This window comes from Ochlerotatus camptorhynchus, unplaced genomic scaffold (genome assembly GCF_037179485.1).
Source record: "Ochlerotatus camptorhynchus isolate MF236.1 unplaced genomic scaffold, CSIRO-AGI_Acam_v1.1 ptg000105l, whole genome shotgun sequence".
Lineage (NCBI taxonomy): Eukaryota > Metazoa > Arthropoda > Insecta > Diptera > Culicidae > Ochlerotatus > Ochlerotatus camptorhynchus.
Window position 1 is genome coordinate 3,491,620 of NW_027040595.1, and position 16,211 is coordinate 3,507,830.

The 16,211-nt window shown below is 38.4% G+C and overlaps 1 protein-coding gene across 1 annotated transcript in view; it reads left to right on the plus strand.

Moving 5' to 3' along the window:
• Positions 1 to 16,211, plus strand: part of LOC135699297 (potassium voltage-gated channel protein Shab-like) — a 430,144-nt gene that overhangs the window by 47,848 nt on the left and 366,085 nt on the right. The window contains exon 2 of the mRNA XM_065219523.1: positions 3,723 to 5,071. The gene's annotated coding sequence lies outside the window, so the exon portion shown is untranslated. The remainder of the gene's footprint in view (positions 1 to 3,722; positions 5,072 to 16,211) is intronic.

Here is a 16,211-nt window from a genome sequence, read left to right on the forward strand (position 1 = left end):
TAAATTTGATGGTAATTTTTCCTCCATTGGCACCCTATTGATGATATAATCAGAGAGGTACCAATGTTTGCGGATGAAGTTTTTGCCGGCATTTTTTTTTTGATATCTTGATACCTGGTTTTTGGTAATAAAGATACCATTTGTGGTCTGTAATCTTGCTGCCAAAGATCAGGCAGCTAGGAACTGACATAAAGGAATAAGTGCGTGTAATGTGTGGCCACACAATTCATGAAAAACGATGCGTTTGGAGCTCAAAATGGTTTTTTGGCATTTTTTGCAAACCATTTTTAAGCGAATTAAACACGGAATAGCTTTGACTATATGTTTTAGTATTACTTCTACGTGAAGTCAACGATTTACATAGTTGAAGATGCTAATTTCAAATAACAGACTGTAGTGGTAATTTTTATACGATAGATGGAGTAGATGAAAGCATAGAGTTGATAGTTCCGTTAGAGTACGGCAGTGTGAAGATTGCATATAGATGTTAGAACAGCGAGCTATAGGACAACTTTTATGGAAGGTACAAATCGGTTTTTTCATCTCTCTTTACCAAACTCCCCCTTTGGAGAGGGATGGTGAGGGGTGTGTCCCCCCCCCCACGCCACCACTGGCAAAAAGAGATGAAAACCGACCCGCTCAAGTACCAACTGTGTGTTTGAAACAGTTCTACCGATTTTTTACCGCACTTCAGTTGCAACTATTGTTTACCCCTACCACGATATAGGGGGGACACCCCTCACCATCCCTCTCCAAAGGGGGAGTTTGGTAAAGAGAGATGAAAAAAACCGATTTGTACCTTCCATAAAAGTTGTCCTAGCTCGCTGTTCTAACATCTATATGCAATCTTCACACTGCCGTACTCTAACGGAACTATCAACTCTATGCTTTCATCTACTCCATCTATCGTATAAAAATTACCACTGACGTCTGACATCGATTTCCGGCTTCTACACGTCATCCCCTTTCTGAAAATATCCATATTGTAGGGTATTTGACAGTTTTTCTTGAACCGATGGCCGCCATCTTGGATTCCAAAATGACGTCTGGCATCGATTTACAGCCTTTACACGTCGTTACCTTTCCGGAAATAGCCATATTGTAGAGTATTTGACAGTTTTTTGAATCGATGACCGCCGTCTTGGATTTTAAAATTGCGTCCGAGATCGATTTACAGCCTCTCTACACGTCATCCCTATTCCGTTTCGTGTCCTCGCATTGTACAGCAACATCTTATATGGACAAGCTATCCAGAAATAACATATTAAGGAAGTTAATGTGCACACTACCGCCACGTAGTGAGAGAGTTCTTAAATAATATGACCACCATCCGAAAGGACTTGGTCACCTGAACAACTTTGCTGGAGACAGCAACCTTCTATATGGCCAGGATCACGAAATATTGTATGTTGGACCTAAGATCCATATATTATAGCACCCGTCATAAGTAACATAAAAGTGAAGTGTCCCTAGCGGCGTAGTTCCCAATGTAGAATCCAATGACACAGGCTTGTTGGTCTATCTCAGTACAACAACTTTGTCCAAGAGAGTATAGCTCTATATATTGTAACAAATGAGATAATCCACCACAGCCCCTATTAGTGAAAATCCCATAAGTTGTTGGTAAGTTTTTTAATGTTCGCGGATAGCCCGGCAATAAGGATCTGGTAATAAGGGATACCGGCAATAAGGAATCCGGCAATAAGGATTCCTGACTGTATTGGGTACCATCACAGAAGAATAAACGTGTTGACTGAGCTACTGACTGAGTGCTCGGCTGTCAGTGTCAGTGACTCGTTTAACTCTGAATCATTCAGACTGTCACGAGTCAGTGAATGATGAGGCAGATGGCAGTTCATATTCATATCAAAATGACTCAATGAACCTTACTGTTTTGCGCACTGCTGAACAGTTCGTTACTCGACGAAAAGTACGTTTGATTGAACTGAATTTTGCGTCTATTATGACTCAACTTTATGTCAAAATTGACGCTCGTATATGTCAGTCTCAGAGCACCTAAATTTACATGAATTTTTCTATGTGTGTAGGTCAAGATTGTAGAAGAGCAGTTTCACACAGGTACGCAAATCGTTTCGGATCGACCTTCTACGATTATGATGAAACTTTGCACAGTTGTTTGTTATTGCCCAACATGCCATTTTACATATAAGGTTCCCTAGTTTTGCACACGACTAACACTTGAAAAGGGCTTATGCAAAAATGATACGCATCAATAGAAAAATATATATCTCGTGAACGATTTGTTTGATCGAGATGGTATCTTAGGCGAAGCTGCGGACAAGTATTGTGCCTTCCAAGAAAAAAGTATACACAGTAAAAAATTATTTTTTTTACAAAAAAAATCTAAATTATAAAAAAAAAAAAAAAAATTAAAATTACTCAAATTACATACTTTTTTTTTAAATTATTTTTATTTATATTTATTTTTTAGTTTAGATAAAGTATTACCTACTGACACTGTGCATTTGCTGGGCAAATCATAAACAAAAAACTTATGAATTATTGAAAAAATAAGTTTAAATTGCCCAAAGTTGTTATTTTCGAGATACTAATGGTTATATTTCACTTATCGCATATTTTGAGAAATGTTCGCCCTTTTGAGATGTTATTCGTGAGTGTCCAATCTTGAAAGTATTATTAACAAAAAGCCCAATTAATTTCCTTAAACTTTGTTGCACACAGTTTTTTAATCATACGCATGAGTTAAGATATAATTAATTATGAGTAAGAGACCGTATGGGAAAAGTGTATTTTTTTCTGTTTCTGTAAATGTTATCCATTTCGATAGAAACGAATCAATGCCCCATGAATGCTTTATATATAAATTATATATAAATTATAAAAAAATGATAATTCTGTATTTATTGATACCCGCGAACTATTTGTTAGAGTTGTATACCTCACCAACTAGCTAGCCGATAGCTTTCACCATCCAGGCCATTACGTAGCTGCTCCATTTTCACTGCTTCACTTCTTAAAACAAATTTTAGACTCACTGCGCAAAAGTTGTCTGTTCACAAATTCCTACTGCGCCATTTTGAGCTTAGGAAAAAATGATATCAGAATCATTTACCTAGAATCTGAGTAGACAACTCTATACAGCATGCAAAATTGAGTGCAATCTACCCAGTCATTGGGTAGCCTCAAAATAGCGTGTAGGGGAAAATCGAACTAATTCACTTAACACCTTTACCAAAGATATCAATCTTCGATCTTGCCTGGATGTTAAAATAATAATAGTAGCAGTACTGTCCTGCTGGAAGGATATGAGTAAATAAAATGTATGTCGTGGTAAGCTGACATTCATAATAACTTGTTTTTTCATCATTTAATACATCAAAGTCATTGCCCTGGGAACGCATGGTAGGATTTGATGCGCGAAATGACATCATATTCGTTCAAGTGCATTGACTCACCAGCAGAACATTCCCTAAAGCATGTGATAAGTCCTGCGGAAAGTGAATTAAAAGAGCTAACAATATGCTAAACAGTTTCGCTACTAAGCTTTAAACTGCTATACACATATTTCCCTGCTAAGCAAATTCATCTTCTCTCAGTCTCCGTCCATACGTGTAGCCGGTACGCTTAAGCTGGTACCATTAACCATTACCTGTGTATACCGGCAATTAGCAGTAAAACGTACATGAGCAAGTTTTATGCATGCGCATAATTTACAATTCAAATTGATCTCTCGTCAACAGGGTCGCCGGTGATGACAGCCCATCACCATCGTCATCACCATCACCATCATCGCACTACGGTCCTTTCACGGTTCCAGGCTCAACCAGTCATCTCGGGAGATGCCGACCGAAGGAAGTTCTAGAGCAGTGGCAGCAGGATCCCCGAGGGAGCAGGGAATACCGTGCTGCTGAGTGTGCAATTAAAAGGTGATAAACATGACGTGAAAAAACTGTGAAATTTCCATCGCCAGCAGAAAGCGGAACTATACTTATTACGGGGAAACATCTGCTCGGAACTGCCGAACCAGCAGAGAGGAGTGAAGCTTCTCGGAAGAAGGAAACCGTGATCACATGCAAAACACTGCGATGGAAAGTGTGAGAACGAGTAGTACACATTTTTAATTACATTCTTAATTGAATCTGACCGGTAGATTGCTAAAAGTGTGCACCAGAAGGGATTATAGCTTCATCAAGAAAATAAAGCTACGAAATAGCATTCAGCTTTCTTAGTGATACCAACCTGTAGTGAAAGTGTGTAGTAGCATTATTTAAGGCACTCGATTGAAGGACTGTGCCACCGTTTAGTAGAGGTTAATTGGATTAAAGCCGAAGCTTAATCTCACGCACAGGCGGCTATCGATAGCGAAATAAAACTATAAGCATATTCATGGAGTATAAAAATAAAACTACTTGTGAACTCTAGCAAACCTGACCTCAGGCTCACGGTTGAAGGGAGTGGTTCCACGCGCGCGTCCGTTCCTAACAATAATAGCCATACCGACGCCGCCGCAAAGACTCGTGAAGGAAGGAGCTATGCGAAAAATATGAACAGCAATCGAGAAAATAAATAGAAAAGACCATCCAGCGGGAAAGATTTGTGGTGCTAAGGTTAAGAACGTGTCGTTATCGCAGCAGTGATCAACCGTATGGCAACTACTAGGTGAATAAAATAGTGTGTGATCCCAACTCTGGTGAAGGAAAATTTTCGGTGTGTTTGTGTGGGTGTAGGGAATGAAAGAATACTCGGAGGAAAGTTCAAGTGTTGTATATAATTTTATCGTCAGCTTATATCCTTCGTTAATAGTAAATTGATTGGAAAAAGGTGTGTGCGGTGGACGGTTTTGTGAGCCTTTTTATTACTAGACATAATAATACATATTTCACCGCGTACAACATAGACGCTCTCGACTCGAAATACACACATACATACATTTTCACGTGGACGGAAGAAATTGTGGACGGTCAATCGAGGGAAAACTGGGACGAGAGAAAAAAAAAGGAATTTCGAATACACATTCACCGGGAGGCGTCCAAAATCGCAGTCATCTCAGGCATGAATAACGAGAGGTGGTGTGTGGTGCAATAAAGAAGTAAGTAAATAAATACAATTCTGTCTAAACAGGATAATGATCGAAAATGCCCTATCGGAATGTGGAATTTTAATTTTTCATCGGTTAGAATTTAAGGTGATGGATGTAGGTTTGAACTGGAAAATCTATACAGCAGAAATGAGTCGAGGGTATCGATTTTCTTTCTCCATCAGTATACAGTAACCTCTCCGTATATGCGGTGGGGGGTCCCTTCCACCTACCCCTGTTTCTCGGCTGCCCTTCAACCAATAGTGCTGATTTTTTGTTGCATGTCGTCGACTTTCTCTGTGCATCCACATGGCCATGTAAAGACATTTCCAGAAAATATTAGAACACAGATCGATGAAACATGCTATTATCTAGCATTATAGGGTAACCAACTGATGTTGGACCCCTAGAGGAAGTGAGATCACGTTTATGTAAAAATAATATTATTTGTTTATTATTATTATGCAATTTACATGCGGTTGTGTTCGAAAGCTACTCATCTTGGATGTAGTATGTCACTAGATGTTTTATTTATTGATATATACTCGAAAAATAATTCTTTTCACATCATGATATTCACATATTTTGGACCCTTCCACTTGATTTTGGACAGTGTCCATAATATATTTTGGACACACTGAATGGGAACGAATATATTTTGGACATGCTGAAGTTCTTTCAACCTATGAGCCTAAAATTAATTACGACGGTCACTTCTTCCTATCTCGCATTTGCTAGGTCCGTCTAGGTGGGAAAATTTTCAAAGAAGGTGCCGTAAAACGGGGTGAAATTGATCAGTGGGGTGAATTTGATCGCTGAGTATACCCAATATTGTACTTATGCATAATATTTTTACAATGTATACAAAGATACATTCGTACGCTTAGTATCGAAAAACATGTTACACATGAAAAAATATCACGAGAAATTTCAGCGATCAATTTTGCCCCGCTGATCAATTACACCCCGTTTTACGGTATGCATAAAAGTTAACCCCCCGTTGCTCGCGCTGTTGTACTTTGTACAACACATATGAGTTTTCCATTGCCATTTTGTTGCTGCCAATCGATCTGAAACCAACTTGTATTCCTCAAAAAACTTGTTTTGAACTAAAAAAGCTAAACTTTGATTACAATTAACCCCCAAAATGCGGATAATAGAGAACATGTAAATGGAAACCGCGTAAACGGTGTCCATACTACGTGGGATTGACTTAATTGGTTACAACATGGAATATCTCGAGATCCTGACCAGATAGAAAGTTACTGTCTTCGGCAAAGTTGTTCAGGAGGTCAAAGCCTATTTTTTAATGTACAATAGTTCAGAATTATCTCACTTCGTTGTGCTAGTATACATGTGAAATTCTCGTGTATAAAATATCTCTAGATCCTGACCAGATAGAAAGTAAATGCCTTCAGCAAAGTTGTTCAGGAAGTCAAGCTCTTTTTGTTGGTGGAGTAGTTCAGAAATTTCACACTACGAGGCGCTAGTATATACGTGTAATTCTCGCATATACAATAGCTCGAGTTCTTGACCAGCTAGAAAGTTACTGTATTGGGCAAACTTGTTCAGGGGGTCAAGACTTTTCGACTGGTAGACAGTAGTTCAGAATTTTCTCACCACGTGGCGTTTGTATACATATACACTTCTCGCATATGATATATCTCAAGACCTGCTAAAAATGTACTGTAATCGGCAAAGTTGTCCAGGAGATCAAACCCTATCGTTGGTGGAAAGTACATAATTTTCTCACTAGGTGACGTTGAAAGACACGTGAAATCCTTGCATATAAAATATCTCTGAATGACCCGCATACTATTGTCACGTAAAGGGAAAATTCTGAACTACTGTACACCAACGAAAAGATCCTAACATCCTGAACAACTTTGCCGAAGACAGTAACTTTCTGTCTGGTCAGGATCTAGAGATATTTTATATGCGAGAATTCTCCATGTATACTAGCGTTGCAAAGTGAGAAAACTCTGAACTTAAGTCCACCAGCAAAAAGGCCTTGACTTCCTGAACAACTTTGCCGAAGACAGTAACTTTTTATATGATCAGGATTTCGAGATATTTTATATGAGAATTTCACGTATATACTAGCACCATATAGTGAAAAAATTCTGAACTATAGGCTTTGAACTCCTGAACAACTTTTTCGAAGACAGTAACTTTCTATCTGGTCAGGATTTCGAGATATATCACATGCGAGAACTTCACATGTATACTAGCGCTATGTAGTGAGTAAATTTTGAACTACTGTCCACCAGCAAAAAGTTTATGATCTCTAGAACTACTTTGGCAAAGACAGTAACTTTCTATCTGGTCAGGATCTCGAGATATTCCATGTTGTAACCAATTAAGTCAGAACCCTCGTAGTATGGACACCATTTACGCGGTTTCCATTTACATTTTCTCTATTATCCGCATATTTTGGGGGTTAACTGTAATAAATATTTAGCTTGTTTAGTTAAAAGCAAGTTTTTTGAGGAATACTCGTTGATTTCAGATCGATTGGTAGCTCGGCTGCAAAATGGAAATGGAAAACTCACACTGTTGTACAAAGTACAACGCGTGAGTACTCGTGTTACAAAAGTTGGCGCGAGTAACGGAGGAAATATAATATAACATAAGGAAACAACTGATCTTACCATAAAAAAAAATCATTCAGAAGTAAATCTTAATACGGAGACCTGACTCTATGCTTGCAGTCCATATTATTTTTTGTATGGGCTGCTCATAAACTACGTAGACGGTTTTTGAGAGATTTCAACCCCCCCCCCTATTGGAGGTGAACCAGCCCAAGGCTGAAAGCCTCCCTAATAAAGTTAAATAATAATAATAACCCCCCCCCCCCCTTCCGTAGAAGACAGTCTCAAACACAAAATTTAAAAAATTGTATGGACCGTAGACATCTGCCAAGCGCTCCCACCCCCCTAAAGCGTCTACATAGTTTATGAACAGCCCCTTAGTTAAATGCGTTTGGGAGATAGGAAAACTTTTGTGGAAAACTAGGAACTTGGAAAACTAGGAAAACTCAGAGTGGACCACTCTACGTGTTTTGCCGTTTTTCCCATTTTGAATCGCCTGATAAACAAGAAATATATTTAAAAACAATGAATTCATATAATTTTGATTGATTTACTTACCAATTTAATCAGAAATCTGAGATAATAGCACGATCGACCAACCGGAATTTTTTTTTGTCGCTCTTTTGATGATTCTCATTTGATAAGTGTCCAAAATAAGTTGGTAACATTTTTTTACGATCTTTTTTGGACACTTTTTATTTAATACTTTTTAAGTAAAATCTTAAGGTGAAATCTTTATAAACACGTGAAATACATCTTCCAAAGTTAGATAAACTGATTTGATAAAAAAAATCATTGAATTGTATATTTTAGACCAAATTTAAAACAAGTACACTAACGCCGATTCCTCTTGACAAACGTCGAAACATGAAACTTTTTCGATAACATTTTCTAAAACTGCATAAATTGAGCAATTGTAAGCAATTTGAGGTGAACTAATGATCTTGAGACATAGCAAGTACTTGAAAGAATGTAATTACAACATCAACCCAGATGAATTTGAAGAAACTAGACAGTAAGCGAGGAAAATATATGAAAAGGGTCCAAAATATGTAGGGGTCCAATTCAAGTTGGTTACCCTATATGGCAAACACGACAAGAAATGGTTCAGTACCCAAGTTATTGAGAATCGATCAATGTTACTTAGGACCTAATGCATTGCTCAGCTTGTATTGAGGTTATTTGTTATCTTCATTAACTGAAACTGTTTTAAATAAGTGCGATTACATTAGACCAAATCCCCATCTTAGCGCCCCTCGGTAAGACTTTGTATAGAAACGCCTGTTTAAAATGTAAAATTAAAAAAAAATCTTGATTTAGAAATTAAGATGAATGTCGATGGTATCGATAAAAAAATACTGTTGTGCTATTTATGTTAGAAAGAAAACCAAGCTCTTTCAGATGTTATATATAAACCGGTATTTTTTTTTTTAAATCCGCAACTTAATTTGATTAAAAACATAAATACAGCATCCTAACACGTTTTCAAACCTGGCTAAATATGATCCTTTAAAACCTTATTTGTAACTTCCTTTCCGGCACCGCTTCACAAATGATTTCAATTTAGAAAATATGAAAAATCATGATAAATAAAATCTCTAATCCGTAGAATTACGTCATTTTGAAAGTTCAATTTGGATCATGTCAAGCGTACCACTTTTAAAACGTAAAAATAGTAGATTTGAGAACACAATCTTTGTTCAAAATTTTAGAATACAACAACCTGCTCTAAGTCTACAATCTCAAAAAAATTTGAATGCTTGTGATTTTTTTTCTGAATTTATCGAAAATTATTCAGGTTATCTTGAACTTCACATTAAAATGAAAAGCACATATGTGTTTCAAATTAGCAAACATAGAAAATTGAGTAAGATTCCGGAGAAGGCTTCAAACAATTACGTGCACACACACATTTTGACATATTTTAAGAATTCTGATAACCATTTGTGAAAACTCTTTTGAAGCAACTAGCTTCTACGTGGTCCTTCCTTGCATCGATCATATCCTTTGATGGATAATTTTCGGAATGAGGTCGGGGATATGATCTCTGTTCTTCAGTGGAACTGTAGAAGTCTTATACCGAAACTTGACACATTAAATTTTTTAGTTCTAAACTCACTTTGTGATGCATTTGCTCTTTGTGAAACATGGCTTTCTTCAGACACCGATCTCCCTTTCCACGATTTTAACATTATTCGCCTTGATCGAGCAGATTCGTATGGAGGAGTGCTTCTCGGGATTAATAAGCTCCATTCCTTTTATATAATCGATCGGCCTTCCGTGACAGGCATTGAAATTGTCGCATGTCAGGTAAATATTCGAGGTAAAAACCTCAGTATTGCTTCAGTATATCTTCCTCCAAGAACTACGATTTGTCGCCAAGGTCTGTCAGATATCTGCTCAGCTTTATCTGAGCCTCGGTTGATCTTAGGAGATTTTAACTCCCACGGTACAAGCTGGGGGGAACTGTACGATGACAACCGCTCAACCCTGATATAAGACCTTTGCGATGACTTCAATATGACAATTCTAAACACTAGGGAAGTAACACGAGTGGCCAAACCTCCAGCAAGAGAAAGTAGCTCCCACAGTTCGAGTTCACTATCGTTGGATTGCTCGTGGAAAGTAATTCAAGATCTCTACGGTAGTGACCACTTACCAATCAAAATTTCTATTACCAATGGTTCATCTTCCACTCGCTCGGTTGACATCGCGTACGACCTCACGAAAAACATCGACTGGCAAAAAATTGCGGCCACGGTATTGAATCGGTTGAGATGCTCCCTCCGCTGGACGAGTACTCCTTTTAATCGCGACTTATCGTTGACTGCGCTCTTCAAGCACAGACGAAACGCGTTCCGGGTGTTTCCATTCGCAAACGACCTCTCACTCCGTGGTGGGATAAGGATTGCACCGACGCAAACAGCGAGAAGTCCACCACGGTTAAACGCTTCCGCAAACACTGTAAGGTCGGGGACTTCGAGCGGTACACCGACCTCGAGAAAACTTTTAAGGGCTTGATTAAAGCCAAAAAAACGCGGCTACTGCCGTCGGTTTGTCACGAGAGACTTCCATGAGAACGCTCTGGAATGTCGGCAGGAGAATGCGAAACGCGTCATCATCGGTCAACGAAGACAAGGAGTACTCAGACAGTTGGATGTTCAGCTTGGCGCGGAAAGTATGCCCGGATTCGGTGTCCGTTCAAACCAACGTTCGTGATCGTCCGTCGGGTAATAACGAAACAGATTCCCCGTTTGCGATTGTGGAATTCTCACTTGCGCTCCTCTCATGTAATAACTCAGCTCCAGGAATGGATAGAATCAAGTTCAACTTGGTTAAAAATCTCCCAGACTTCGCGAAGAGACGCTTGTTGAACTTATTCAATCAATTTCTGGAGCACAACATTGTTCCGGATGACTGGAGGCAAGTAAGAGTTATCACCATTCGAAAACCCGGTAAATCCGCGTCGGATTATAACTCGTACCGTCCCATCGCGATGCTGTCCTGTATACGGAAATTGTTGGAGAAAATGATTCATTTTCGTCTAGACAAATCAGATCAGATACGCAATTTCGGATTTCGGAGATGCAAAGGAACGAGCGACTGTCTTGCGTTGCTTTCAACTGAAATTCAACTGGCCTATGCGCAAAAACAGCAAATGGGTTCAGTTTTCTTGGACATTAAGGGAGCTTTTGATTCTGTTTGTATCGATGTCCTTTCGGATAAACTCCACGATAGTGGGCTTTCACCAATTATGAACAAATATTTGAGCAACTTGTTCTCTGAGAAATATATGAGCTTTTCTCATGGAAACTTGACAACTTCACGAATTAGTTACATGGATCTCCAACCCCAGGGCTCATGTTTAAGCCCCCTTCTTTATAATTTTTATGTAAAAGACATTGATGGTTGTCTTGATGAAAATTTCTTGATAAGGCAGCTTGCAGATGACGGCATTGTGTCCGTTATAGGGCCAAGTGCACCGGACCTGCAAGGACCATTGCAAGATACCTTAGACGATTTGTCTACTTGGGCTATGAAGCTGGGTATCGAATTCTCTTCGGAGAAAACTGAGTTGGCTATTTTTTTCTAGGAAGCATCATCCTGCACAGTTACAGCTTCAACTAAAGGGTAGAACAATCACTCAAAGTATATCTTTCAAGTATTTAGGTGTCTGGTTCTCGTGTTCTGGTGTCTGCACTCGACTCATACGATGAGCCTCGAAGTACTCGCGGGTGCCCCCCCCCCCCCCTAAGCTGTCTTTCCGGTTTCTCATCCGTTGTGAAGTTGAATCCTTTGGTAATAAAACACTTTGAGAAGGTGCTCGACCGAAATCCTCAAACAAGATTCATGAGTTTGTACTATGAGTACATGACGCTGGAGGTTGTTCCTTCTTCATTAATCTCCAATAGTGATACCTTTCAAGCCTTCTATAGTTCCTCTGTAAATTTTGATCTGAGCATGTTGCAAGACATCCGTGGAATACCAGATCACCAGCGGTCGATGGTTGTTCCCTTAATTTTTGCAAACAAGTACCACCATGTCAGTAACAATAAGAGTTTTTCACAGATGGGTCAACTATAAACGCTTCCACTGGATTAGGAGTATTCAACGAATTTCATAGCGCCTCATATCAACTGCAAAAATCCTGTTCCGTATACGTTGCGGAGATAGCAGCCATATTCTACGCAGTAGAGCAAATTGCCTCACTACCATCTGATCACTATTTCATTTTACGGATAGTCTTAGCTCATTGGAGGCTATTCGTTCAATGAGGCCGATGAAGTACTCCTCGTATGCGAAAGCGGACTCGTTGGATAAGGTGGGCGCTATGGAAGGCGATATTTTTGAGCGACAAATCGCCTTCAACGAATTTTTCTCCATTGCTCGTCAGCAAGTCCTCATCAGTTGGCAACAAGAATGGAATGATGGTGAATTGGGAAGATGGTTATATTCTATTATCCCACAGGTGTCGAACAAACCATGGTTCAAAGGGTTGGACATGAGCCGCGACTTTATACGCGTTATATCAAGGCTTATGTCCAATCACTGCTCGTTAGACTCGCACTTCTATCGAATTGGGCTCTCAGGCAGTAATTTATGTGCGTGTGGCAGTGGTTATCACGATATCGAGCATGTTGTTTGGTCATATACCTTACACCGTGTTGCCAAATCTGAGTTATCTACATCCCTCAGGGCCCGAGGAAAACAATCCGCGAACCCGTTAGAGATGTCTTGGCGAGCCGAGACCTCGACTATTTGAATTTAATTTATGTGTTTTAAAAACGGGCAGATTTGAGGATTTAGTAGTTAGTGTCATCTTGTGTTCTCCCCAGTTGTAAGCTGCCCATCGGTGTACCCCCATGTTTGCTTTTTCATCAGAGTGTCGCCTAGTTTGAGATCAAGAGCACATTGCTCTCCAAACCTTGTGTTCATAATCCCTACCTTTTCATCCATTTGTTACAAATTGTTACCCCTAACCTCGAGATAGCCGCGAGCAATCGGCCCTCGCTTTACTAACGTTAGTTTTAAGTAATTTTGTTATCTAAATGAATATCGGCTCCGCAAAGCTACAGCAAATGAGAATGGAAAAATAAACAAATTATTTAAAAAAAAAATAATTCTGATTCCTTAACATAATTTCGAGTTATCGAACCATAAAATTTTCATAGACTTATACTAAAGTCAGGGACAAATAAAACTAGTCAAAATTCTGAGAATTCGCAAAGTAAGTCAAACATTGACAAAACATACCCAAGTAACCAGTAAAAATAACGTGTCAATGGTTTCTTGGGTAGGGTAATGATCCATTTCATCCAATAGCCCATTCACTTTGGCAACTGGGGTTTACTTCAAATCATAATGCAGTGTTTTGATGATTACAATGCTGGTAGCCGGATTTGGATGCTATTGACAGCAGTTTTTTAATGCTTCTTTTCGTTTTGCCTTCTGTTAGTAATCAGAATGTTTATTCTGGACACTCTGAAAGTATCTTAAATAATAAAGAAAGATAAAGATTCTGGACACTCAGGAAGACTTCAAAAGTCGCGACGCCACTAAAATTTACCAAAACTAAGCGTGTGTAGTGGTCTTAAGCATTATCGAGAAATACCATTAGTTATCGTTACGATCAGTTTGATAGCAATTAAAAAAAGATAAAAATGAGAAAATCGAGACCAACAATTGAAATGGCCTCAGCTCCATTTTGTAAACAAACATTGTAAGACCACTTTCTCGCGAACCATAGGACGCCGCCAACGCAAACCAACAAAATGAACAGGTAGTGAAAATTCTCCTCTAACAGATTGTGTGGTAGTAGACTGGCCCACAAAAATAAAAGTTCTAGTTTTCCACGGGCTAACCTCTAGATTTGTGCCTTTACATAAGTGAGAATACTATTCTCTGAAAGTTTCAGCTCATTAGGTTGTAGGATGAGCTGGCGCTTTTAGTTTGAAATTTGTATGGGGATTTTGGATAAAATGCATGAAAGAATGACACCCCTACTCTCTATTGATCACAAAAAAGTTTCCTTATTCTCGATTTGATTCAGATTTTTAAAACATGTAATTCTTATAATGAGTAACAACTTTGCTGAACACTGCATTATGAATCCGGTTAGTTTTATTGAGATATTCGTTTTTGAATATATATGAGCATTTTGTATATAAAAATTTAAACTAAATCCCTAAATCCCAAAAACATCTGAAAAATTCAGCGAGTGGTTATCTCACCTACTGACACGAGTCTGGATGTTGGCGTATGGAAAATATGAAATTTTATTTTTTTAGTAGTAATCTAGTTTATACGTTGCATCAGCTGCCTGTATTTTGTTGCAATATACGAACAAAATGCGTATATAAATTTAAAAATTAATATCTCCATAATACCAACTTGAATCATGATGTTGTCTTCAGCAATGTTGTTTCTTATATACTAAGCTAAGAAAGCTGAGCTCAAACGAGTTTTCTGAACCAGTTTTATGCACGAAAGAGTGAAGGGATGTTAATTCTCCATAAATTTCAACCAATAACCCCGATATAAATTTTAAATCAAAAGCGCGTGTTACATCCGAATGGGCTGAAATTTTCAGAGAAAGGTTTTCTCACCTAATGGCACAAATGTAGGGGTTTGCCCGTTGAAAAAATGAAAAAATCTCCTAAATAAATGTGGGCCAGTCTATGTGTGGTAGGTTTCGGTTCGCGAGAAAATTGCCGTACAAGGTTTGTTTAAAAAAATGGAGTTGAGGCCTTTTCAATTGTTGGTTTTGAAATAATGAAAATTTAAAGTTGGCAGCAACAGCAATGTTATCACAACAACTACAGGCTTGTTCATCGATATCCATGGCAACCAAATATAAAATTTGACAGCATTTTGACAACTTGATCCAACGTTATAGTGTATGTGTGTGTATATTCCTTCTAACCCCCACTGGCCGGCAGTGTTATTATGGAAGAACTCTCTCTACAATGCCGCATGTATGGTCATTGTAGACAGCTTTAGTCCGGGAGTTAGAAGGTGATAGCTCTATTGCAGATGCAGCAACCCATTCCAGAATGTCTGGAGAGTCACGCCCATTCCGAGGTTACTTTCACTCACAATAAGTCCCGCATGTATGTATTACCTCTATCAATTGGATATTAGTATTACATACACACTTCCAGGGTTGAAAATATTCTTTTCAAACTTAGCGCGTATTTAGTTTAATTTTTATGTTTAATTTATAAATTATAATTGGATCGGTCTTACCATGTTCTGCTGGTCTGCCGCCATTGATTGCTTCTTTTGGAATCCCGTGTAGATTCGTATTTCATTAGCGTTATATTCGTATTTCAGTCCGCACTTCACGGGCAATTTGTTACACTCTTTTATGACTCCTAAATAATCACTATACAGCAAACGGTGAAAAGCGTTTATAGCACTTTTTAATGACTCCTTAATAACCGTTGTGTAAGTACTCACAATGTTCACAAATTAAAATTAGTTTAACAATTGTCGTGGTACGCCAAAATAATTGTTTGTACAGTTTTTATTAATTTATTTTATTTGTGCACATTGAAAAAATATGTAATTATGCCATAATTCACATTCTGTGATCATGGAGGAAGCAGTAACAAGCAGCTGTTTAATCTTTGATTGATATTCTTTCAATTAATCTCTCTAATCATTAATTGAGAGAATTTATCTAGAAATGTTATCGTTGATTATATGATATATGTCTTAAATTAATGTTTGCATTTATTAATAAACACCTATATATAATTTACCTCTACTCCACCGAGGGTTTCTCGAAGCAAGATTCGAACTCATGATCCCGGATTGCCAAACGCTTCTGTTTCCATCTGCTCTATTCTAGAATACATGTTTTGATCATATGAGAGAAGTATATGAAGCTCATCTTGAGTGACTTCTCTTGCAGTCGAATAATCATTGCCATATGGTCATATAAACGTGCCTATCACTTGTGCTATTTTTAGCAACAAAATTGTGGTTGGTGGTTGGTCGAACGTAAACAATCATTTAAGAGTGCTCCAAGCAGCTTTTGAAGCTTTTAACCAAATGGC